The following is a 26,325-nucleotide window of genomic DNA, read 5'->3' as shown; positions in this document are numbered from 1 at the left end:
AGTATAATGTCACTCGATGCTCTGTCCCTACCACCCGTCCTAAACATCTGAGTGTCCCAGTCTATATCTGGTAAATTGAAATCTCCACCTAAGACTATAACATGCTGAGAAAATTTATGTGAAATGTATTCCAAATTTTCTCTCAGTTGTTCTGCCACTAATGCTGCTGAGTCGGGAGGTCGGTAAAAGGAGCCAACTATTAACCTAGCTCGGTTGTTGAGTGTAACCTCCACCCATAATAATTCACAGGAACTATCCACTTCTACTTCACTACAGGATAAACTACTACTAACAGCGACAAACACCCCACCACCGGTTGCATGCAATCTATTCTCTCTGAACACCGTCTGTGCCTTTGTAAAAATTTCGGCAGAATTTATCTCTGGCTTCAGCCAGCTTTCTGTACCTATAACGATTTCAGCATCGGTGCTTTCTATCAGCGCTTGAAGTTCCGGTACTTTACCAATGCAGCTTCGACAGTTTACAATTACAATACCGATTGCTGCTTGGCCCCCGCATGTCCTGACTTTGCCCCGCACCCTTTGAGGCTGCTGCCCTTTCTGTACTTGCCCGAGGCCTAAAAAACCGCCCAGTCTACGCCACACAACCCCTGCTACCCGTGTAACCGCTTGCTGCGTGCAGTGGACTCCTGACCTATCCAGCGGAACCCGAAACCCCACCACCCTATGGCGCAAGTCGAGGAATCTAACTTAAACTAACTTACGCTAAGGACAACACACACACACACACACACACACACACACACACACACACACACACACACATGCGCGAGGGAGGATTCGAACCTCCGACGGGGGCAGCTGCGCGAACCGTGGCAACACGCTCCAGACCGCGCGGCTAGGGACATAGACTAACGTGCCACAGTCATGAATTAAAAAACATCTTGCTATTAAGCAACTGTCAAAAAACCCCGTACCATTTCACAGCTAGCAGCAATAACAATGAAGGGAAACATTAAGAGTAATTAAAAAAAACTGCTAACTAAAAGACGGAGAATCAACAAGGCTTGCGTAAGGTAAGACGCGACACAGTTAAATTTTACGTCATGAATGACAGGCAAATTTTAATTTAGTGAGGACGTAGATAATGATGCATAATAAAGAACCGCATTGGTTCAAATGGCTCTGAGTACTATGGGACTTAACATCTGTGGTCATCAGTCCCCTAGAAAGTAGAGCTACTTAAACCTAACTAACCTAAGGACATCACACACATCCATGCCCGAGGCAGGATTCGAACCTGCGACCGTAGCAGTCGCGCGGTTCCGGACTGAGCGCCTAGAACCGCATGACCACCACGGCCGGCAAAGCACCGCATTCATAGGTTAAAAAACTAAAAATATAGGAACATTTTGTAGCTGTGCAAAATAGAAACTTGAAATTCTCACTATGGGAAACAGGCGTATGCCTTATAGTAACGAACCTTAATAAGGGCCATCAAAGCAATGGGAAAATACTGACCCAGTTAAGAGGTTAAGAGTAATGTATAATAAATCAGAAACCAGATGAGGAAGGGAAAGACGCTGGACACTACTTCAAAAAAATAAAAGTTATTCAAACGGGGTGCGTGGTTAAGCGAAGTTTGATAATTCAGTAATGACAGACGGAGCTTGGCCAATGCTGTGGATAATTTCAATTTCTACTAAAATATTTGAGTGGCAACGGCCTTGCCGCAGTGGATACACCGGTTCCCGTGAGATCACCGAAGTTAAGCGCTGTCGGGCGTGGCCGGCACTTGGATGGGTGACCACGCAGGCCGCCATGCGCTGTTGCTATTTTTCGGGGTGCACTCAGCCTCGTGATGCCAGCTGAGGAGCTACTCGACCGGACAGTAGCGGCTACGGTCAAGAATACCATCATAACGACCGGGAGAGCGGTGTGCTGACCCCACGCCCCTCCTATCCGCATCCTCACCTGAGGATGACACGGCGGTCGGATGGTCCCGGCAGGCCACTCGTGGCCTGAAGACGGAGTGAGAACTAAAATATTTGAAACAGGGCCCTTATGCTGAATATGTAAAATACTACAATCCGTGTATGTATCTGAACAGGGATGATTTTGATCCTTCTGTTGATAAGTGAGAGCGGATTTAGAATCGCTAAAGTCCTGATGCTCTGTGAACCTTATGCTAAAGGAGCAGCCAGTTTAGCCGATGTAGGTGGAAGGACACTCACTACTTTGGATGCGAAATACACCCGACTGTGCGTAGCGGGTGTCTTCTCTAGTTTCTTCGTGCTTCAGTATGCGTCAGATCTTATTTGAGGTACAGAAGACCTATATCATTGACGTAGGTTCGCAGTAGGGTTTTGGAGCATATAATGTATTCAAACATTATGAATCACCTCGAAGGGAACGATCTATTGATACGTAATCAGCATGGCTTCAGAAAACATCGTTCTTGAGCTACGCAGCTAACTCTTTATTCGCACGAAGTAATCGCGCTATCGACAGGGGATCTCAAGTTGATTCCGTATTTGTAGATTTCCGGAAAGCTTTTGACACCGTTCCTCACAAGCGACTTGTAATCAAGCTGCGGGCCTATGGGGTATCGTCTCAGTTGTGCGACTGGATTCGTGATTTACTGTCAGGAAGGTCGCAGTTCGTAGTAATAGAGTAAAACTGAAGTGATATCAGGTGTTCCCCAGGGAAGCGTCCTTGGACCTCTGCTGTTCCTGATCTATATAAATGACCTGGGTGACAATCCGAGCATTTCTCTTAGGTTGTTCGCAGATGATACTGTAATTTACCGTCTAGTAAGGTCATCCGAAGACCAGTATCAGGTGCAAAGCGATTTAGAAAAGATTACTGTATGGTGTGGCAGGTGGCAGTTGACGCTAAATAACGAAAAGTGTGAGGTGATCCACATGAGTTCCAAAAGAAATCCGTTGGAATTCGATTACTCGATAAATAGTACAATTCTGAAGGCTGTCAATTCAACTGAGTACCTGGGTGTTACAATTACGAACAACCTCAGTTGGAAAGACCACATAGATAATATTGTGGGGAAGGCGAGCCAAAGGTTGCGTTTCATTGGCAGGACACTAAGAAGATGCAACAAGTCCACTAAAGAGACAGCTTACATTACACTCGTTCGTCCTCTGTTAGAATATTGTTGCGCGGTGTGGGATCCTTACCAGGTGGGATTGACGGAGGACATCGAAAGGGTGTAAAAATGGCAGCTCGTTTTGTATTATCACGTAATAGGGGAGAGGGTGTGGCAGATATGATACGCGAGTTGGGATGGAAGTCATTAAAGCAAAGACTTTTTTCGTCACGGCGACCTCTATTTACGAAATTTCAGTCTTCCGAATGCGAAAATATTTTGTTGAGCCCAACCTACATAGGTAGGAATGATCATCAAAATAAAATAAGAGAAATCAGAGCTCGAACAGAAAGGTTTAGGTGTTCGTTTTTCCCGCGCGCTGTTCGGGAGTGGAATGGCAGGGAGATAGTATGATTGTGGTTCGATGAACCCTCTGCCAAGCACTTAAATGTGAATTGCAGAGTAATCATGTAGATGTAGAAGGCGGATATCAAAACCTTACAACTCAAGCGATATTTTCAGTTTGTTCTATAATATATAATTGCGTGTGACGAGGGCCTCCCGTCGCGTAGACCGCTCGCCTGGTGCAAGTCTTTCGATTTGACGCCACTTCGGCGACTTGCGCGTCGATGGGGATGAAATGATGATGATTAGGACAACACAACACCCAGTCCCTGAGCGGAGAAAATCTCCGACCCAGCCGGGAATCGAACCCGGGCCCTTAGGATTGGCAGTCTGTCGCGCTGACCACCCAGCTAGCGGGGGCGGACTGTTCTATAATGCCCAGTGAGGTGGTTCTCCGGCAGGATTGTTTGTATTGAAAACTGACTTTGCTTCGAAACACATTCAGAGTGAGAAATAAAATTTTATAGTGCACCGACAATTGCCTGCAGACAGAGTCATCTAATACTAAAATGTAGACTTTCACGGCCGGTATGTCATGTACATTATAATTATCCGGGCTGTTATGCCGTGGTCGGTTGTTGAATTCTGTGTCAATTCCCAACGTTTCGTCCCCGTCTGTGGAGGACATCTTCAAAGGGGTCTGTAGCTCGATGGAAGGTCCAACATCTAAACAAGTTCTATTGGCTGCAAGGCAGGGATCCTACAAAACGTTAGAATCATATTCTACGACTTCCTTCAACGTCTCACTCGAGCCACAACGTAAGTGCTACTGGATCTGGATGCAGACGGCGTAGAGAACGGCGCTTACAGGAACAATAAGGCAGTGAGCAACGTCATCAGAAGACTAACAGCGCAGCGTCGCTTTAATACCGTGAAGCGGCAGTTGACATTCAATTTGCTTCAGATCGTCAAAGAAATACGACATTCCATTTGGCCCGGATCCTCGAGGGGAAAATACCTGCAGACATTTGCCTAATATGTCGCCAATAAGGGAAAACAATGAAAACGCAATTAAATGAAATGAGAACCTCATTTCTGACGGACGGCGAGCAATCAAATTTTGAGCGTCCCCCCCAGTTTGTCCGTCCGTCGCATGCAGAGAGCACTCCGCGAGGACTTATATTCGAAATGCAGAGTGCCTCCCCTTATTCCCGCCACGCCTTCTCTCTCTCTCTCTCTCTCTCTCTCTCTCTCTCTCTCTTACTGGTCCCCGTGCGTCTTCCTTTCTGAGCGGAATTAGATCGCCGTCGGCGTGCCTCGGATGCGCGGGGTGATTCCGCCCCTGAAGATGCTCTCCTACTTACACCTCGAAAGGTCGCTGCGAGCGACAGAATTCGCATAAAAGAGGCAGGCGACTTTTTACGAGGCCCTGGGGCGCACATCATACGCGCCGCTGCCTGTCCTGGTGGAGCGGTAGCCCGGCAGACCCATCTCCGCAACTCCCGAGAAAGGGCTGCCACTCTTTGCAGCGCCCAAGCGGCCCCAAGCGAGAAAAGTAGCCTCTCCTTTATGCACCACTGGTGTCTCTTTCGGCCGCGTTTATTTAGGCTCCAACCATCTTTACGTAAGTACGTAGGCCAAAAAACACCCCCCCTCCCCTCTAGGATATGTCATGGGTCAATGCACTCAAGACTGATGCAGCATATGACTCACAGAAGACCACACGGCGATGAGATGTTCGTCATCATCATCATCATCATCATCATCATCATCATCTTCTTCTTCTTCTTCTTCATCATCTTCTTCTTCCTAGGCTGCAGCCTGTTTCCTTCAGTACCTCACAGTCTACCCTGAGGTTGTTGCTCTATGAACGGCCAATATTTCTTTCATCAGCTAATAATTTACTTCTTACAATTTTCACAATCTTCCGTTGATCCACCCCGTCTACGCGCTCGTTCCACTCATGCTTTCCCTTATGTACTCACTCATTAATGGAGTCGAATTTGCAACCTTTCCTAATGCTTTCACGCCTCTCTTTATCTCTCGGTATCTTCCCTCTGATCCTTCGCAGAATTTTCATTTCCGTGGTTTCCAAAAGTCTCTTTGTATCTGATGTTTCAGGTCTTGTCTCAGCTGTGTATTTCATAATTGGTCTCACTACTGTTTTATATTTTTTGCATATTTTTGCCTTTGCATCCTTATTTTTCCCAATAGTATCGTTTAAACACCCTGCCACCTTATTTGCTTTTGCTACTTGTTCCCTAACTTCATTCTCGGCATTTCAGCTGGACAGTTTGTAAGTAGGCTGTTTAGGTTTTTATGTTGGTAACGCCATGTAGCGCTCTGTATGAAAATCATTGACTGTGCTGTGTGCAGTCTGTGGCTGGTTAGCATTGTTGGAATATTCGCTATTGTAGGGTTGAGCAGTTGGATGTGAACAACGCGCAGTGTTACGCAGTTGGAGGTGAGCTGCCAGCAGTGGTGGATGTGTGGAGAGAGATGGCAGAGTTTTGAGAGCGGGCGATCTGGACGTGTGTCCGTCAGAAAAACGAAATTTGTAAAACTGGATGTCATGAACTTATATATATATATATATGACTTTTGAACACTATTAAGGTTTGTTCTATATTAAAATTTTTCATTTGCTAGCTATGCCTATCAGTAGTTAGTGCCTTCAGTAGTTAGAATCTTTTATTTAGCTGGCAGTATTGGCGCTCGCTGTATTGCATTAGTTCGAGTGCCGAAGATTTTTGTGAGGTAAGTGATACATGAAAGGTATAGGTTATTGTTAGTCAGGGCCATTCTTTTGTAGGGATTGTTGAAAGTCAGATTGCATTGCGCTAAAAATATTGTTTGTCAGTTTAGTGTTGATCAGAAGAAGTAAAAAGAGAAATGTCTGAGTACGTTCAGTTTTGCTCAGCTGTTTGAAAATCAAATAACATAAGAGGTTTACCAGCACAGTAATTCATGATTTTTCTAAGGGGACGTTTCAAGTTCAATATCACGATATTTAAATGTTATTTCCTCTTGAATAACTTTTCCATTAGCCTCCAGTTTGCATCTAATTGGTTCGACAGTTGTGGACACACATTTCCTTTTTTTGAGCGGATATGACAATATTTTGGCTGCCACGTTAAATATATGTAAAAGTTTTTGCAGATTATGTTTGCCACCAGAACTGCATCGTCAGCAAAAGAGATGACTTACTTCTTAGTCCCCCATGCTGTAACCACTACCAGCCAGTACCTTCTTTATCACCTCGTCCATGACTATATTAAAAAGTAGCGGATCCAAAGAGTCGCCTCGTCTGATACCACCATTAACTGCTATGCAGCTAACCTGGAACCAATTTTCACCTGAAGGTAATTGTTGGAATATCTATCTTCAATTGTTTTTATTAAGTTCGAAAGAAGCCCCCGACTGTAGAGCAGGTTTACCGTATCTGTTAACTGAATCCTATCGAAAGCCTTCTGTAGATCAATAAAACAAGGATAAGCTGGTCTGTTGTATTTAGTGGACTTCTCTGTGACCTGTCAGAATGAATACTGCGTCTGTGCATGACCTACCGCATCTAAAACCATACTGCTCCTACAGAAAAAATGTAACACTTTTTATTTTATTGCCTATTATTTTTGTTACGGGTTTAAGAACTAAACTCAGTAGATTTATCCCTCTGTATCTGGATGGGTCGTTCTTATCTCCTTTTTTGTACATGAGAATTTTAATGCCAGTTCTCTATTCGTTTGAATTTCACTACCACTTATAGAAGTATTAACCAACCTGGTTAATTGTTCAGTTAGTGAATATCCTCCGTACTTCAGTAATTCATTGGAGATCCTATCTTTCCCTGACCTCATATTTTTAACAGTTTTACAGCTTCTTATACCTATGCGTCATCATAATTTATTTTATACTGCCCTCTTTTTCTGGTGGCTTTTTACTTCTACACAACTATGTTAAATATTTAACCCATGATTCCTCATATATGTCGTTCACGGATTTCTGTAACGTTCTGTATTAACTGTACGTGTAGCTCAGAACTGAAATATTAATCCCACAAAGCAGTTCGACGCAACTCTCGAAAGTTCCCGAGAAAAGTGACTTTGAATTTTTCCGACCAATCTTTACCACCCTACAGTAAGGGCAGACTTTCGATAGACAACGTGTGTCTGTGGTACGGCGTTTGCCTGGCATGTAGGCAGTTCTAGTTCGATACCGGGGTGTGGTAAATTTTTAAACGAAGGTGCGTTTTCTACGAGCATATATGTGAAGAGTAAAATACATAAGGACGAAAACGATATTTAATTTATATATATTTTTTAATTTAAAAGATATTTGTTACCATTCTTTCATAAAACATCAGTAATTAAGAATTTATATTTGTAAAAAAAAACTGAATTTCTGTGTGCGATTCGTAATACATATTTACCTTAAAAATGTGTGTGTGTGTGTGTGTGTGTGTGTGTGTGTGTGTGTGTGTTCTCCACATCTCCGCCTAAACCACTGGACCGAATTGAACAAGACTTGGTACACATGTTCCTTACTATCAGGCAACAATCGCTATGGGGGTAGAACCTTATACCTACGATATTCCAGGAGATTTGTCATCATAAACAATAAGATGCGCGATAAACTACCTCGCTGCGCATGAAGTTTAGAATTATTACTTCTTTGCAACGAATACTACTCGCCACATTTTTCGCTGACAGTATACACTGAATATATTTACACAAAAATGTCATCGTGTGACGCATGGTTCAAGAGAAACCATGTCGTGAACACTGACGTACGTGAAAAAATGCTGCACCATCATCAAGTTTTAACACGTTTATTCTTTACTACCAAGACATCCTACAGTCGAGTCAACTTAAGGAAATCCGTGATGTCTGGCAGGGCTTTTGACAGGTTTCAACTCCGAAGCGCAAACGGCTGGAGGCGGAAACGATAGCCTTCTATACAAAGCTACGAAGAGGCGTTGCCACAGACATTATTTCGCAACAGAATTTGTGATACAAGAACGATACAAAATTCTAGCAGTGACGCTAGAAGTGGAAGACTATCATTTTTCTTACTAAAAAAAAAAAAAAAAAAAAAAAAAAAAAAAAAAAAAAAAAAAAATCGAAGATCTCATACATAATTAAGACACCGAAATGGAGTTAATACCCTGAGATATTATCTAATCGCTAATCGATATAATCCGATTGCTAATCTCGTTGAAATACAATGTTTCACCACAACGTGCGCTACGAGAGGGCTATTAAATTTACTGCAGCCTGCTTGAGCACACACCATTCGACTTATTTTGCAGCACACACGCTCGACATTTACAAAACGTGGCCCAGCCTCGCGTAAGTAACAAAAACAGTGTGCGAGGGATGAAAAGAGAATCTCTGCTAAAAGGATCGTATATTCCGTTCAGTAGCACGCCCGCTTATCAACCAGTCAGTCAGGTATGTGCTTTAATGACAACCATAGGTTACGGACTTATGAAACAGATGCTGCACGTAAATGGGAAGAACCGAGCAACGTGGGAGCGTTAGCAGAGCGTTTCGGAAGGTATTCATAATACAGGCTGCTCTAGTGTTCTACCTATTGGCCGCTGGACAACAACTAAATTAGTCTGACTAACGGATAGTAGTTTAAGGAATAACAGACGTAGCGTGTAATAGGGTGGGGATGGGAAAAAGCGGCTGGTTAAAACCGATACCGATATTTTAGTTCCGAATAACCGGTATTTTTCGGTATTTATTTGGTCTCGGTTATGACAGGTCTTTTTTATTTTTTTACTAATAATCGGCGAGAAAGCGAAATATCAATTAGCCGTAGTGTTAAATTTTTGTTTCTTAAGTGAACCTTTTTCAAAAAACGAATAATTTTTATTCGTAAAATTTCCGTTGCTTTGAAACATTCCGTTATTAAGAGAAAATGAGAAAAGCGTTCAAAGCTGATTTAATAACAATGCGGTCCGCCCCGATAGCTGAGTGGTGAGCACGGCGGTCAGCACGGTGGCTTGGCTATTTCTCCCTCCTGAAAGTAGGAGGCTGTTTCTCTGGTACGCGTGCTTCACCAAAATCTGTTTGCAGCACTCATCCTGGTGTTCTGCCAACGCTGACTTGGTGTGCTGTCTCATTCGGATATATCTTGTGTGTTCAGATATCCGTGTGCTGATTGGTCGCCCCGTCTCGCCTACATACACTTATCCACATCCGCACTTCATTTCGTAAACTCCAGCAGCGTGAAGTTTGTCAACTGTACCTTTCGTTGTGCTAAAAACATCTTTTATTCTGTTTCTGCTCTCGGAAAATCGGTTTGGTGCCTGCTCGGTGAAGAATTTCGCCCACCCGTTCAGTGACACCGTGAACATATGGTAACAGAGCGATGTTTTGTGCTTCCTTTTGCTCTATTGCCTTCATTCTTTGTTGCCTTAGTTTTATCTACTACTTTCACTCCATAGCCACTGGCACAAAAAATGGACTTGAGGTTTTGTAGTTTACCCTTTAGATGTTTCTCATCGCTGATCCTGTGAGCCCTCTTGGTTAAAGTGCGCGGGGCGGATTTCTCCTGCGTAGGGTGATGGTGGGAGGAGGCATGCAGGTACTTGTCAGTACTGATCGGCTTCCTAAATCCTCTATGGCCCAGTTTACCATCAGGCTTTCTGTATACTTCCACGTCGGGGAAAGACAGTAACCCATTCTTTTCCATCTCCATAGTGAATTGGATTCTGCTGTGCTGCTGGTTGAGGTGTTGGCGGAAATTTCGTAGCTCGTCCTCTCCATGTGGCCAGATAACGAAAGTACCGTCAACATATCGGAGCCAACATTCTGGATGTAATGGTGCGGACTGGAGAGCTGTTTCTTCAGAAGCTTCCATGAAGATGTCTGCTGCAACAGGTTAGAGAGGGGAGCCCATAGCTACGCCATCTGTCTGTTCGTAAAATTCCCCTTTCACCTGAAATAGGTGGCCGTTAAACAGTGGCGCACGAGATCGCAGATATCAGGTGCCATACATTCCTCTAAGCTGTTAATGGTGTCTTGTACCGGTACATTCGTGAATAAGGACTTAACATCGAAGCTAACCAACATGTCTGTGGCTGAGATACACTTTCCTTTCAAAAGTTTCACAAAATGGGTGGTGTCCTTAACGTACGAATTTGTGTGGCCCACCACCTGTCGGAGCTTTGAAACCAGTTCCTTTTCTAGGCCGTACGTCTATGAATTAATGGTACTCACAATCGGTCGTAACGGAAAGGGCTCTTTATGGACCTTCGATGCACCATATATTCTTGGTGCCTGTGGAACTTGTGGGATGAGTTTCTGGCCGTGTCGAAATTCATTCTAGTTTGCTTTAGCAGTGCTTGCGTCGATTTGATTATGTTGGCCGTCGGATCTCCCTTAAGTTTCTTATAAGTGGGTTCACTAAGAGGATCCTCTATTCGTTTGTTACAATCTTCCAACACGACGGTCGCATTTCCCTTGTCTGCTTGTGTTATTAATAAATGAGAGCACTTCTTCAGTTCCGCGATAGCATGGCGTTCCTCCTCGATCATATTTTGTTTCGCAGGCTTTGCGTGTGTCAGGACCCATACTGTTACTTGTCTAATCTTGTGGTAGATGACGAATCGAGGCCTCGACACATTCGATGAGGATTTATGGAAATCACGATAACCTAAACGTATACGGCCGGAATGAGATTTGAACCGTCATCCTTCGGAATGTCATTTACACTTGTGCCACCTTGATAGGCACGTGAAAAAAAAACAGCTGAGTGTAACTGCTACTTTGAGATGAAGAGACTGCTACAGGAGAACGTAGCGGGCGGAATAATGACGAAAAAAAATGACTGACCTACTGTACAGTGGAGGGCTATTTCTAGGTACAGTCCGGAACGACTAAAACTTCAATGAAGATAGAAAAAAGCCGCTCGTCCAAGATTCTCTCGCGTGAAAGTAGCTTTGCACTTACGTTTTGGATGACATTCGTAATTCCGATAGCGGGGAAAACGTCAAGGTGAATTCCCTGAGTGCGGAGAACGGTTTTGTCGCAGACGCGCGCTTGACCACAACAGATAAAGTCGTACTGCCCCTGCAGGTGTAGTTACAGCGCCTCTTCTGTAGCCACGACTTGTTTTTTTGGTGGCTTTGAGAGGTCAGCGCAGCCGTCGACACCCTATCCTTCCAGCCGGGCGTCATAATCATCTGGCCCCTGCGAGGTGCCGGGGGAAGCAGTGTATTTAACATTAAATTCTTCTAGAATCTACATATGTAAATGATGGTCTAAGCTCCCCCTATTCTAACTCCGACTTTTGCTGTTGCACATGGATTAAAAAATATGCGCTAACTGACTGTAATCAACCCTGCAAGTGGAGTAGAAAAGAGTTTGGCACCTGCAATAATTAATTTGATAAGTAAGTTAAATAAAGGAAGGTAGTGAGAAATGATGGGTTGCTTTACCGATTAACAGAATGAAAGTTCTGTCCAAAATAACAATATGATTTATTAAGACTAAACACAAAATAATAAACAAAAACACGTGAAACATTTATAATACATCAAATTGGCTCAAATTGGATATTCAAACAAACGCTGTGAAGGTGAAGTAGCCCCTAAACTAGATTGTGAGGTTTAAGACGAAGTGGTATGTGGAGCCAATTCCTTGCCACTCAAATCTTAAGAGAGACACACAGCTAACCCAACATTAATTGCTGCTACTCAAGACAGAAAAACGTTAGAAAAAAACGAACAGGCGCGCTCTGCTGAGCTCTGATTATCACCTAGGAAAATCCCTATCTGCCAGTGCTGCGGACATACATTACCAAACTGTCTTCTTAACTGCCAGAACACGATCTGGCGTACTGGAGGCGATGGCTGGTTGCTTCGACGTCCTCGACCGAAAGGCGAGAGCCGACTACCTGGAGCATCCGTACAGGCTGAACACACAACATTCCCACCCCCACGACAGTGGCCGTGGTTAAACGTTCCAATCAGCAACTCGAAAACCGGCAGAAAATTCCACTCTATTGCCGGAGCACTAGCATTCCACCAATGGAGATTCTTGGCGCCAATTTCTTCGCTGATTTTGCTACGTCACGGAGCTATGCCCTGAGCAAGCCAATCACAGTTACTATTTTGCAGAAAGCGCGGGAATTTTCCCGCCACAACTGCCTGGGTACACTAGTCATTCCCACGCCTCGCTGGTAGACCGCCAGAAAGTGTTTTCGCTAAGTTTCTGCGAAGTAACAGAACCTCTAGCCCAGCCGCTACTTCAGGCCCCTCCGGGCGTGTCTTTTGACAATGTCGGCGTCTGGTAAGCATTCACTCGACTCCCTCACACTCGTCGGCTTAACCCTCTCGAGATCCGCAGAGCCCGCCTGTCACCGGACCACCTGGGTGACGAGAGACGCTGCGTGGGAAGTCCGCATGTGAAGGAATAGCAACTTTTCACCGCATGCAATTAGAGACGAAAATCGTAAGATAGAAATATGACAGGGGGCTCATGCCACCTCTCACCCCAATCACAACACTCTTTGTTAACGAGTACTGCAGATGCTTGTATTTGACGATCATCTCCGGTTGTCTCCGGTACTACCGTAAGAGGCGACGAGCATAGAGGCAATCGTCTCTCTGACGCAGCTGGTTGAAGACACTCGTGCCCCGTCACGTGAGAAAGTTCGCAACTGCCTGCTGCACACACTCGTCCGACAGGAATCGTCGACCCTTCAACGTCCTATTTAAGGGACCGAAGGTGTGATAATCGCGGTGGGGGGAGGGAGGCGGGGATCAGGCCTAAAGGGCGGGTTCAAAATGGTTCAAATGGCTCTGAGCACTATGGGACTTAACATCTGAGGCCATTAGGCCCCTAGAACTTAGAACTACTTAAACCTAACTAACCTAAGGACATCACACTCATCCCTGCCCAAGGCAGGATTCGAACCTGCGACCGTAGCAGTCGCGCGGTTCCAGACTGAAGCGCCTAGAACCGCTCGGCCACCGTGGCCGGCCTATAGTGCGGTTGTTGGAGTGTCTCCCACTTGAGACTTCCAGTTGAGGCTGGACTCCCAGATCGACTGGCGTCTAGTGTCAAATCGGGACGTGCACGGAACTTGGCGCACCACTCCAAAACAGAGGTTTTCGACGACACGCCGCTTCAAACATATTCTTCATTCTCTAATGAATGTCCACCGGCATTTTTCCTTCGGCAGCTGAGGTATAGGACGACAGCACGCCATCATGTTTGAACGCATTCGCCATACTTCACGTTTCCGTATTTACTGCACGCACTTCAGAGATACACGAATGCCACACCTGTCGCTTCCCTAGGTGTAGGTGCTTGTATACCTGCTTCGGAGTCAGCGGCAGCAGTGGCCGCAAACGGAAAATTCCTGATCGCCATCCTGGGGAAACTATTGTAGTGGCAGCTTCTGCCACTGGATGTATCAGGATGACCAAATCCATTGGGAAGAGGCAGAAGGCATCGTATTAAGACTCGTCCGAGTTTTCCAGGTGATTTATTGTTTCCAACTACAGTGCCGTGTTCCCCTCAGCCTGCGTCACCAGGCCCCACAATGCTGAGGACACCACTTCGCTGACTGCAAAACAGATTGGCGTGGAATGGCTGCGTCAGTGACCCGTGCACACACCGTGTGTCGGCCTTGTATGCTAGCAGAGCCGCGTCGTCGTCAAGATGCCGGCAGTCGACTCGGCGGTGTGCATTCCTGCTGACTCAGTGCTGCTTGGTGTGAGCTGCAGGCAGCCAGCTGCATGCTTCTCGCTGGTGTGGCTGAGATCGTGGCGACAACAAGTGCCCGCGATCCAGCATCCGAATCACCGGCCCCCGCCTTGGGATGTCTCCGGCATTCATTGGAAGCCGGGACGATTGCCCACAGTAGCGAGTCGTGGAGTGGTCCACCTCTGGCTGGCTATGGAGTCCGCGTCGGCCTCAGAGGGTCGACCCAGCGAGCCACCGTGGACAGGAAGGCTGGTGCCCCATGTGCTGCTGCGTGTAGCTGGAGGTGTGACACGCCCCACCGTCCAGAAGAGCTGCCACACTAAATGAATCTCGTTAGAAACCCGCACCTATTTATAGATGGCTGTGTGTCTCTGTTTTGCCACACATGCCACTTCACATCACGTACTCATAACATGCTAAGTTGGCCAGTAGTCCCCTTCTGCCTGTGATTTGCGACATGCAAAACTGCTATGTATATTCTTTCAGCAATTTGACGGCCCTGTGGCCTCTGTTCTACTTCGCAACTATTGGTATGTGTAACTCACTGCAGTCTGGCCTGCACATGACTGTAACTTGTGCTCAGAATATTGCACAAAACTAACTTCCCCTATCCTAAATGGCAGTGCCGCTTCACTATTTAGAGTAGAATATGAGACACGAAAAGTAGACGATGTGATTCGTTATCTGGACAACAAAGTAACTGAGGAAGGCTGAAATCGAGAGGAGATAAAATGTAGACTGGAAACAGTAAAAAAAGAGAATTTTTTGAACTCGAATATAAATTTAAGTGTTAGGAAGTCTTTCTTGAAGGTATTTGTATGAAGAGTAGCTTTACAAGGAAGCAAAATGTGCACAATAAAAAGTTCAGACAAGAAGAAAATAGAAGTTTTTGAAATACAGTTCTACAGAATAATGCTGAAGATTAGATGAGCATGTCGAATAGGTAATGTGTCAGAACAGAACTGAGCAGAAATGAAATTTGTGGATTAGCTTGAGCAGAAGAAGGGACAGGTTGATTGAACACACACTGAGGCATTAACGAACCGTCAACTTGATAATCGAAAGAAGTGCGGGAGGTAAAAATTGCAGAGAGAGACCAAAGCTTGATTACAGTAGGCAGGTTGTAACTAATGTAGGCTGCAGTATGTACGCAGAGGTAAAGAGAGTGGACAGAGTGGTGTGGAGAGCTGGATCAGACCATTCTTTGGACAGTGGACGACGACAACAACAACAACAACAGCAACGGTTCAAGTACTATTGCATTAAACATGCGCATTCAACATATTTTTCGAGAACAAGTAACCAAATTTTCAGTTATCTCTTTTATTGATCCATCCGTTGATTCATTGAAGAGGTTTATCGTTATGTACCTTCGCCAAAGTTCTCAGGTTCAGCATTAAATCCAAACACGAAATATCGATGAGCTATCTTGGAACCCAGTGAATAATTCCATCAATATTTGACTCTTCAACCAATACGGTACTCCTACTTTTAACCCCCTGAACACAGCTCTTCCAGCCACCCGCTAAGCAGTTTTACGAACCACTCCTTTCGTTCAGAGCCACCTTACAACTGACTGAGTTCCGCATCAGTACTCGAACAAAGACGTGTTTTTCAAAAATTACGTCCGTATTAGATACATAAAATTTTACAAATATTTATCTTTAACACAACTGACTTACAAAATTATATTTACAGATTTAATGTAGTTATTTCAATTGATTCGAAGTTACAAAACAAATTAGTGCACTCTTAATCTTTTGAATAAAATTATTCACAAAGTTACTTGGAAGCGACAGAACCAGAGGCACATTTCAGTTACCATTCAATTATTTTCTTCTAGGAAATATATGTAAACAAACTCATACACCACGGCACGAAAATGGCCAAATGAACTGGCCAATACGACGTCGCACAATATAACCCTATAACGAAGCTGTCGATAGTTCTGATAACACTATACGTTGTACGACTCGGAGAAGATTAGTGTCTAAATTCTCTGACCTGAATTTCGTTAGGTTAATATGGTACTCTGCTGCGGAGCAATTTTAGTTCACTTTTAGGATTCCGTATCTGAGTCGGGAAAAACGGAACATTTATAGGGTCACTTTATTGTCTGTCTGTCTGTCCGACTGATAAAAATCGTTTCTCATGAACTGCTAGACATATCAAGCTGAAATTTATGCCAAATACTGTGGTCTGCAGTCCCTTGGCGATGTAAAAAATTGAAGCTTCTAAGTCAATTCGATCAAAAGACACTGCCATTTATGTCACATATTTTGATGCTCGCAAACTCACACATCAAACTTATAACCATGAAATTTGGCAGGAAACAAGGTTTCACAGTAAAAGTAACGGAAAAATCCGAAAACTATTAATCTATTATTATATAACACAGAAACAATGTTTCTTTTGTCATTTCTTATCCGACTTCAACTTTAAAATTAAAGCATTCTCGAAAGTCTTGAAATTCCCAGGACCGATATCTCACCAGTATCGACGTCGATAACAGGCAAAAATTGTAAGGAGTCTAGATTCCCTGAATGGACGAACTGCCCGTAAAGTAAGTTTGAACTGAACCCTACTTGTACCAGGCCGATTTTCCTATTAGGCGAACTCTTATCTCAGTGTCTAAGATTTTGGCGTCCGTGCGCTGGTGGCTATGAGGAACCGTATTACGATCTAACCAACATGTCTGCATTTAAAATTTAGATTTGGAAGTACAGAAAAAGACACAATAGAGTCATAAACAAAAGTGCCACGCTGATATTTTTAGGGAGCCACGTTAAAAACTTTTAATTGCGCTGGCAGTGAGAGAACAACGCACAATCTAATTAGCGTTCGCGGGTTCTACAAGCTGAGGAAGTGATGTCGACCAGTAAATCGAGGCGTCGACGAAAGTGCACGAAATCGCCGCTAACGAGACCCGGCCCATTTTACACAGGGACGGAGAAACGTTTGGTTGCCGCCGCTTCTTGACAGAGCAGCCACGCCGAGCTAAGTAACAGCTTTAGAAGGAATTAGCCTGCACTCGCTTGTTCCTCGCAGAGGACCGAGTTTGTAATTCCAACGTTCTGAATCCTCAAACAATATTGTCACTTTCAAATTAAATATTTCAAAAGCAACGGCTCTCCGAAAGTTCTCAAGATTCGCAACTTTTCAATTCCCGCAACTTCTCCGTACCATTAGCCCCAGTCCACTAGTTTCGGCTTCCCATTGCAACCGCTACACCTCCCCTCCCACCCCTCTCCCCCTCTGAACTTCCGCCCCCTCATGACTTTCTTTACGCGCTTTCCTCCCCTCCAGAAACGCTTCCGTCGCCAAGTTTCGGCACTGCTCCAAAAACCTCAGCCCCCCTCCATCCCTCCCACCCCAGACCAACTCTATGCCAGCCGGCTTTTTCCTGAGGGACTCGGTTGCCGTCTGTTATTTTTATTTTATTTTTTTAATTATTTGCGCGCCGCCATCCAATTATAAGCAAAAAACCGACAGTCCCGCGCCGGAACTTGCCGCAACTCATTCGGAGAAGTTTTAATACGGGAACCCGAGTCTCTTAAACTGTCTACCCCCCCCCCCCTCGCCCTCAGGCGCTGTTGCGGTATTTATTGTAAATCACCACATTTCGGTGGGTTCCCGCCATTTTCTCCTCTCCCCTCCTCTCCGGCTGAGCGGATTCCTTCCAAGGTAACGACCCTCTCTGCGACGGAAAAAAGAAAAAAAAAGAAGAACGATTCTTGCGTGGTGAAATATACCCTCTACATCCTTTTCTGGCTGTTCTACAAATTTTGTTTGTAGCTGGAGAAAAAATTCGATTCGATAGTGGGTTCCTGAAATATCTCTCTCTCTCTCTCTCTCTCTCTCTCTCTCTCTCTCTCTCTCTCTCACACACACACACACACATAGAGAGAGAGAGAGAGAGAGAGAGAGAGAGAGAGAGAGAGAGACCTCCGCCGTCCGATGTATGCCTCGTATAAAGCGCTCTTCATCTACAATTTTTCGCTTTCATCGTGCATCTTCTCTGATATCACATATCTATTAGGTCGGCTTTCCAGATTATGTTTCTGAGGAATTACAGTGTTTATCGCTGAGTATTTGTCTATTCTGAACATCAAATATACTCTTTGCCTTTCGTAGTTTGCTTTTTATGTCCTCTTCCTTCGTCCATCGTGGATTATTTTCCTTCCGAGGTAGCAGAATTCCTTAACTTCGGCTACTTTGTAATATGCAATTTTCATGTTAAGCCTCTCACTATTGTCATTTCTGCTACTTCTCACTACTTTTGTCTTTCTTCGGTTAACTGTCAATATTCTGTAATTCTACCATTCATCTCAATCAACACTCCCAGGAACCATTTTTCACTTTCACTGAGGACAGCAATGTCATCAGCCAATCTTAACCATTTATCACCTTTCGCCCCGGATTTTACTGCCACTGTTGAAGCTTTCTTTGATTTCCAGCGCTGCTGCTTCGTTGTACAGATTGAACTGTATGGACGAAACACTACATCCCTGTCTTACACACATTTTAATCCGAGCACTTCATTCTACGTCTTCCATTATTCTTTGTCTGTTCTTGTGCAAATGCAGTATTATCGGTCTTCCCTTACAACTCTGTCCTATTTTTCTCCCAGTTTCGATCATCTTGCACCATTTTATGCCGTCGAACCATTTATCTACGTCGCAGACTCCTGGGAGGGTATTTTGATTTGCCGTATATCGTAGTTCCATTATCATCCGCAACGTGACAACTGTCTCTCAGGTGCATTTACCGTTCCTAAAGCCGAAATGATCGTCATCTCACACATTCTCAATTTTCTTTTCCATTCCTCTGTGTATTATTCTTGACAGCTACTTGGATGTGTGAGCCGTTAAGGTGATTCCGCATTAGGGCTCGCACTTGTATGACCTTGCTATTACGTCGCCTCGCACAGGCCTTTAATGTACCCTTTCCGCCCATCCATTTGTGTTATAATATAATAGTTATAACTTCTTAGACACCGTTTGGATCACTCGGTCTCCCTTATTACGATAACGGATTTCGATGTTTGATCAGCTAAAGCACTAGTCTTCATGTTTGCATGCTATTTCCGCCATTTGACTGCACAAACTTCTTAATTTATATTGCTGCCACGATTTCAACCTTAAGTCATTATCAAGTAGAAAAATGTCGGGTATAATTTATGCCTTACGGCTGAAATCGTGCTAGTAATAAAAACAACTGAGAAGTTTGTACAGGTAAAAGACGGAAATATCGTTCAAACATTATTACATGAAAAACAACAGAGAAGTTTGTACAGGTAAAAGACGGAAATATCGTTCAAACATTATTACATGAGTGTGGTCGAAAAGTATGAGGATATCACAAGTTTCAATGGTTTGTGCAGAGACTGCTGCAAGTGTTAAGCCCGGTAACAGCACCACAGAGGACTAATTACAGCGACAATCAGTAGGGATCAGGAAGACACACTGTACCACTGATCACTGATGATACTGAAGAAAGGTAACATCGCTCATAGATGAACAAGTATTTATTTTCGAAGATATGTTTACAGGATTCTTTTGGTTCTGACCAGTACTATTTTCCGTAAGTCCAAGGGGCACTTGTTTAAACAGCCTGCATGCATCTTTAACAGCAAGAGCCTTGTAAGGCTCCCTTGGGGTACTCGAAATGTTTAAAAGTTCGTGACAAATTTATTTATTTATTAACACACTGTAACCTGTTCCTATTGTTTAAACTCAAGCTGTAATGATTTTTACTCACGTTATTAGTGTCAACATTTTTTGCTTAATTTACGTATAGAGCGGCAAAAATGCACTTATATCGAACACAATACTACCTCTGATCGCCGTAAATATTTGTACTAATAATTACTATCGTATCTAACGACACCTACTATTAGTACCGTCTTGCAACTTGTCTCCCTCCTCTCTGTCAGTGGCATGCACTGTACCTCATTGAAATCGATTACGGACAGTAATACGGCAGTTTTTGTCTGCCACATTCTAGAACGCACTCCATCGCTACCAGGTCTGCAGGCACGCGCTGCCGGTTCCTTGGGAACATCAGTTCGCGACAAAGGACGAACCAGTTGAAAGTTTTAGCAACAAAAGAACTGCGTAAACCTCCCGCTGCAGGACGCGACGCACGGCAACTTGCTGAAGATGCTTTTCTGTTCTCTGCGTCGTTTCCTGGGCAACGCAGCTGCTGCAGCCGACGCCGTGCCGCACCTTAATTGTGCTTTTAAAATAATTATCACCTTAAAGAGGAGGAAGGGGGGGGGGAAGGGAGGGAAAACGGAGTCCCTTAGCTTTTAACATAATTTGCTCCCCGGATAAATATAACGCATTAGTCGTATTAGTCCCGCTTCTGCCTTCCGCGCATTACTTAACGCGGAGGGTTAGGGTGGACCGGGGGGGGGGGGGCACTGTCTTTCTCTGCGATACACGCACACGGTCCGACACGAGAGACAGAGAAAGCGAGAGAGAGAGAGAGAGAGAGAGAGAGAGAGAGAGAGAGAGAGAGCAGGTAAGCCGCCCCGTTAATGGCACTGACGGTTACCCGCCACGTTAATGGCACTGACGGCGGTAAAGAACGACACAGCGTAATAAATAATTCATCACATTACACTCCACGCCGCGCGGATTGCACCGCATTTGTGCAGCTGCAGTCCGTCGCGTGATCTCCGAGGGGGAAACTGGTCGCTACGATTATGGTTTAGACCACAAATGACCGCTAAATGAGGACTGCAACATGCAGATAAAAAACTTTTCTTCATCAGTCACTTATTATACGTGTTTCGATGGTCCACACCGTGATCTTTAGCGCAATGGTTAGCACACTACAATCACGTTCGGGAGGACGACAATTCAAACCCGTGTCCGGCCATCCTGATTTAGGTTTTCCACGATTTCCCTAAATCGCTTCAAATGCGGAGACGGTTCCTTGAAAGGGCACGGCCGACTTCCATCCCCATTCTTCCCTAATCCGATGACCTCGCTGTTCGGTCCCCTCCCCCCGAATCAACCAACCAACTGATTGACAATCAAGTGGCGAATTAATTAGCTACATTTACCAAATACACACTGGAAACTTATTTGCTGAATGTGGTCTTCGCGGCACAAGAAGCTATGCTCAACTGCTCTGAAACCTACCACTAATCGGTTGTTCCGAGTGCGACATGGCTGACGTTGTTCTTCAGAGTGCACTGAGTAATGCACCTTTCGACTTTATACGAAGTACGAAATACAGCGAAGTACGAACTAATTTGAACAGATGTACCATTATCACACGAGGGGTCGCTAGAGGGTAGGTGGAGCACAGACGAATACAGAATCATGCGTGCGACAATACAGGTCGCAGATGCAGAAGTCCAGAGACACAAGCGACTTCGACAAAGAGCATATTGTTAGAACCTATCGAGCTGGCGCGGCGGTTAGCGCAATCGATTCGAGCTACGGAGGACGACGGTTCATATCCCCGTCCGGCCATCCAGATTTAGGCGTTTCATCATTTCCTTAAATCGCTCCCGCCAAATCCAGGGATGGTTCCTTTGCAAAGTGCAAGGTCGGTGAAGTCCATATCCCGGCCGTGGCGTACACTCCTCCAGCCACGCAGAGGGGATGAGGTCTTCGTTATTCGTCTTCGCGTAGGCCAGAGGCTTACGTCGCAACGATTCTTGCTCCGGCGAGAGGATTCTCCAATGTTTTGTATGTCCATCCTTTCAGCAGGAGGTCTCTGGGACGACGGCCATTTACTATCGTGACAAAAAATAAAAACACCTACAGCCGTCCTTATGATTTTATTTTGTCGCTACCAGTTTCAACGCTTCATTGCGTCATATTCAGGCTGTTTTGATGCGGTACAGGTTGATATGATCCCCGTGCATAACCCATCAGTTGCCAGCATTACTGGATACACAAATAATGTGTCAGCAGTCCAACCATCAACGTGGCACAGAACGAGAGTCCCGGAAGTTCTTAAAGTTCAAATGGCTCTGAGCACTATGCGACTCAACTTCTGAGGTCATCAGTCGCCTAAGTCCCGGAAGTGGTTTGTGGTATGAGGTATGAGTGTTGTCCAGACACAAGGTAACTTTAGTCGGTTGAGATATAGCACTTTACACTGCCCTATAGCAGAGTTATTACAGACAGCTTTCGGTCCTACAAGACACTGAAAGCAGAAGGATTCAACCACGAGTTCGTGAACCATTGCGTGGGGTTCGTGTCTTCCGATGATCCCAGTATGCAGACGCAGAACATTGAGTGGCTGTGGAAATGTATGAAATCTTCCGTGAAAAGAGAAGGGCGTCCAGGTGAAAGAGAGCAACTTTACTGAAACAAGGATCTGTATTTCCATAGGTTGCAGTTGCAATGAAGAGTTGACGCATGTGATACTCTACCCTTATTTTTGCGTGACATAGGCAAAGTCTATCCAGGTTACGGTAAAAAGGGAATGTTTCCCGTAGCACACACGTCAAATGGACTTTCTCATGACGAAAACTTACACTACGAGTGGGGTAAGTCGTTTCCTTTGTAATTACAAGTATTTTACTCAAGGCTCCTCCGTTGTCGTTACTGCAGTGACCACTGTAAACATGCTCAGGACGCTCGCCACCACAGTCGCGGGATCGATTTAGAATTGCACGTTTGATATCTATCGTTTGGAGCAAACATTCTTCGAAATTACTGCGAAGTGGATCGGCTGTTGACGTGCTGCGCTGATGTGGGCGTCTGTGGAAAGTTGATGAAGCGCGATGAAACCACCAGCAAGCGACAAGTTGTTGAACGTTAACGCCTCGTTTCAGAAGGTGGAGATCGGAAGTCTGGCGCCCTTTACAGCAGGATAGGCAGCGATCTGTGCCCAAAAGGACCACAGAATACAATTTGGAGAAATCACAAGTGTTTTTGGAGCTCACCTTTCAGCGGATGTTGTTTTAAATGGGGCTCCACAGCACACAACCCCAACATGTTATCATTTTGACCCAGTTACGATTTCAGTTGACACGGCGTCATCGAGATTGGAAGTGTCGCCTGCTCGGCTGAATAACGTTTCTTGTTGCGTCACGTCGGCGAAAATCACACCATTGACGGTGCTGGAGTGGACAGTATTACGCCACCGTAGTGTATTCAAATGGGCTTTCAAGGGGCTTGGACAGCTCTGGACTACGTGAACAATATGGCGGACCACCTGCATCCCTTCAAGCTTTACGTCTTCTCCGATGGCGATGGCATCTTCCACAAGGCCATATTCAAGCTACAGTGGTTTGAAGAGCAGCAGAATGAACGCACGTTGATACCTTGGTCACTAAATTCGCCAGATCTAAGCCCGATGGAACACGTCTAGGACGCTATCAGACGCCAGCTCTGCGTTCACAAACCACCGGCCCGTAATTCACGGGAACTGCGTGAGCTGTGCGTAGCCATCTGTTGCTACATACATCCTAAAACCTTGCAAGGACTTCTCGAATCTACGTTACGCAAAATTGGTGTTCTGTTACGTTCATAGAATTTGTCAACCTGGAAAGAGCAGTGCAAGATGTTCGAAATTCTGAGAAAATTAGGGGTAAGCTATAGGGAAAGACACGTAATATGCAACATAAACAAGAACCGAAAGGGAACAATAAGATTGGGAGACCAAGAACGAAGTGATCGGATTGTGTCAGCACTCCAACCAACCAACCAACGAGAGTCCCGGAAGTGCTTTGTGACATGAGTGTTGTCCAGAGACAAGGTGACGGAGGACATCGAAAGGGTGCAAAAAAGGGCAGCTCGTTTTGTATTATCACGGAATGGGGGAGAGAGTGTGGCAGATATGATACGCGAATTGGGATGGAAGTCATTAAAGCAAAGACGTTTTTCGTCGCGGCGAGATCTATTTACGAAATTTCAGTCACCAACTTTCTCTTCCGAATGCGAAAATATTCTGTTGAGCCCAACCTACGTAGGTAGGAATGATCATCAAAATAAAATAAGAGAAATCAGAGCTCGAACAGAAAGGTTTAGGTGTTCGTTTTTCCCGCGCGCTGTTCGGGAGTGGTCTGGTAGAGGGATAGTATGATTGTGGTTCGATGAACCCTCTGCCAAGCACTTAAATGTGAATTGCAGAGTAATCATGTAGATTTAGATGTAGAAAAGTGTGTCATTCAGGGATTTAGTTTTCGCCCCTACTGTTCAGTCTGTACAGCGAAGAAACAATGTGGGAAATAAGAGGTTCAAAAGCAGGATTAAAATTCAGGTTGAAAGGACATAAATGATAAGATTCGCTGATAACACTGCTACCCTCAGTGAACGTGAAGTATTACAGGATGTGTTGATTAGAATGAACACACCAGTGAGTAAAGAATATGGACCGAGAGTAAAGTGAAGAAAGACCAAGGTAATGAGAAGTAGGAGAAATGAGAACAGCGACAAACTTAACATCAGAACTGAGGATGACGGAATAGACGAAGTCACGGAATTCTGCTACCTAGGCAGCAAAATAACCCTTCATGGACGGAGCAAGGAGGACATAAAAGGCAGAGTAGCACTGGCAAAAAGGGCGTTCCGGGCCACGAGAAGTCTACTAGTGTCAAACACAGGCCTTAATTTGAGGAAGAAATTTCTGAGAATGCACGTTTGGAGAACAGCATTGTAAGGTAGTGAAACATGGACTGTGGAAAAACCCGAGCAGAAGAGACGGTGATGAAAATTAGGTGCTAAGCAATGAGGTTCTCCTCAGATTCGTCGAGAAACGGAATATATATGGAAAACATTGACAAGAAGAAAAGGCAGGATGATAGGACACGTGTTACGAAATCAGGGAATAACTCCCATGGTACTAGATGTAGCTGCAGAGCGTAAGAAACTGTAGGGGAAGACATAGATTGGAATACATCTGGCAAATGTTTGATGACGTCGAGTGCAAGTGCTACTCTGAGATGGAAAGGTTAGCACAGGTAAGGAATTCCTAACGGGCTGCATCAAAACAGTTAGCAGACTGATGGCTCAGAAAATAATAAGCTGTAAATGTGAAGAATGAATGAGTAAACAATGTGTTGTTGAATCGTGCATAGGACATACATCTGTTGAATGGTAGCAACTATCCGTGTTAGGTGGTCGTAATGTTTTGACTTCTGGCTAGCAACGTAGTCACCTTCAGCCAACTGCCATCAAGCCTGCAGCTGCTGGGATTCCCCTGCAGGCAGGCGCCGCTGCGTTAACCGGTTCGGCGTCGGACCGCAGCGCGGCGCCACTGTGCGCTTCGCCTAATCTGGCGGCGCCGCGAGCGCTCATTAAATTTGCTTCATTAATTTTAAATGGACCGCCGCTGCACCGGGCGTTCGATCGGTCGTGCCCGCGGCGGTGCGCCCCAGTGCTGCCAACCCAGGCGCAGGGCCTCGGGGATTCCCCCCCCCCCCCCCCCCTCCTCTCTTCGCCTGGCACAAGCACGCCTTCACCTCGCTTTTTTTGTCATGAGTGCCTACACCTTTGACCTTCAACTCGTCGCATGTGCTTTACTGTGACACTGAAAAACCTTACAGTACTCTTTCTGTCACATCTACAAGACACAGATGACGGCGCGTTAGAAATTTTTTTTTAAATTTGGGCACTATTTAGACTTTTTTATGGTACAGACGAAAAATTTCCACCAAAAAGCTACAAGATTTGTTCATTTTCAATAAAAAAGTCATTTCACTCATTTAGGGCTATATGAATCTCCTTAGTAAGACCATGTAAGGCCGTTGTCCAATTAGGAAAAATTTAATAAACAAACATTTGTGCGCCCTTAAAATTCCACCTGTTCATCCAGGCTCTCATATGAATGAAAGTAAAACGGTAAAGTATTGATACCTTGCTCCAAAACTGAGGAAGTGTGACGGTTCAAAATGGTTCAAATGGCTCTGAGCACTAAGTGACTTAACTTCTGAAGTCATCAGTCCCCTAGAGCTTAGAACTACTTAATCCTAACTAACCTAAGGACATCACACACATCCATGCCCGAGGCAGCATTCGAACCAGCGACCGTAGCCGTCGCGTGGTTCCAGAGTATAGCGCCTAGAACCGCGCGGCCGCTACTGATGAAGTGTGATGAATAAATACTCTGTTGACTATCACCAAGCAGACAAGCGGTTCTGTACAGCTTATTGATACATGTGAACTATTAGACCCAATAGTACTCTACTTGGAGAACAACAATTGAGATATACTGTTTCCTT

At 44.9% G+C, this 26,325-nt stretch overlaps 1 pseudogene; it reads left to right on the top strand.

Moving 5' to 3' along the window:
• Nucleotides 1-1,677: 1,677 nt before the first annotated feature.
• On the top strand, nt 1,678-1,795 carry LOC124546116 (annotated as a pseudogene).
• Nucleotides 1,796-26,325: the final 24,530 nt, after the last annotated feature.

Source organism: Schistocerca americana, chromosome 8 (genome assembly GCF_021461395.2).
Source record: "Schistocerca americana isolate TAMUIC-IGC-003095 chromosome 8, iqSchAmer2.1, whole genome shotgun sequence".
In the NCBI taxonomy this organism is placed as follows: Eukaryota; Metazoa; Arthropoda; class Insecta; order Orthoptera; family Acrididae; genus Schistocerca; species Schistocerca americana.
This window is presented reverse-complemented; position numbering and strand designations above follow the sequence as displayed.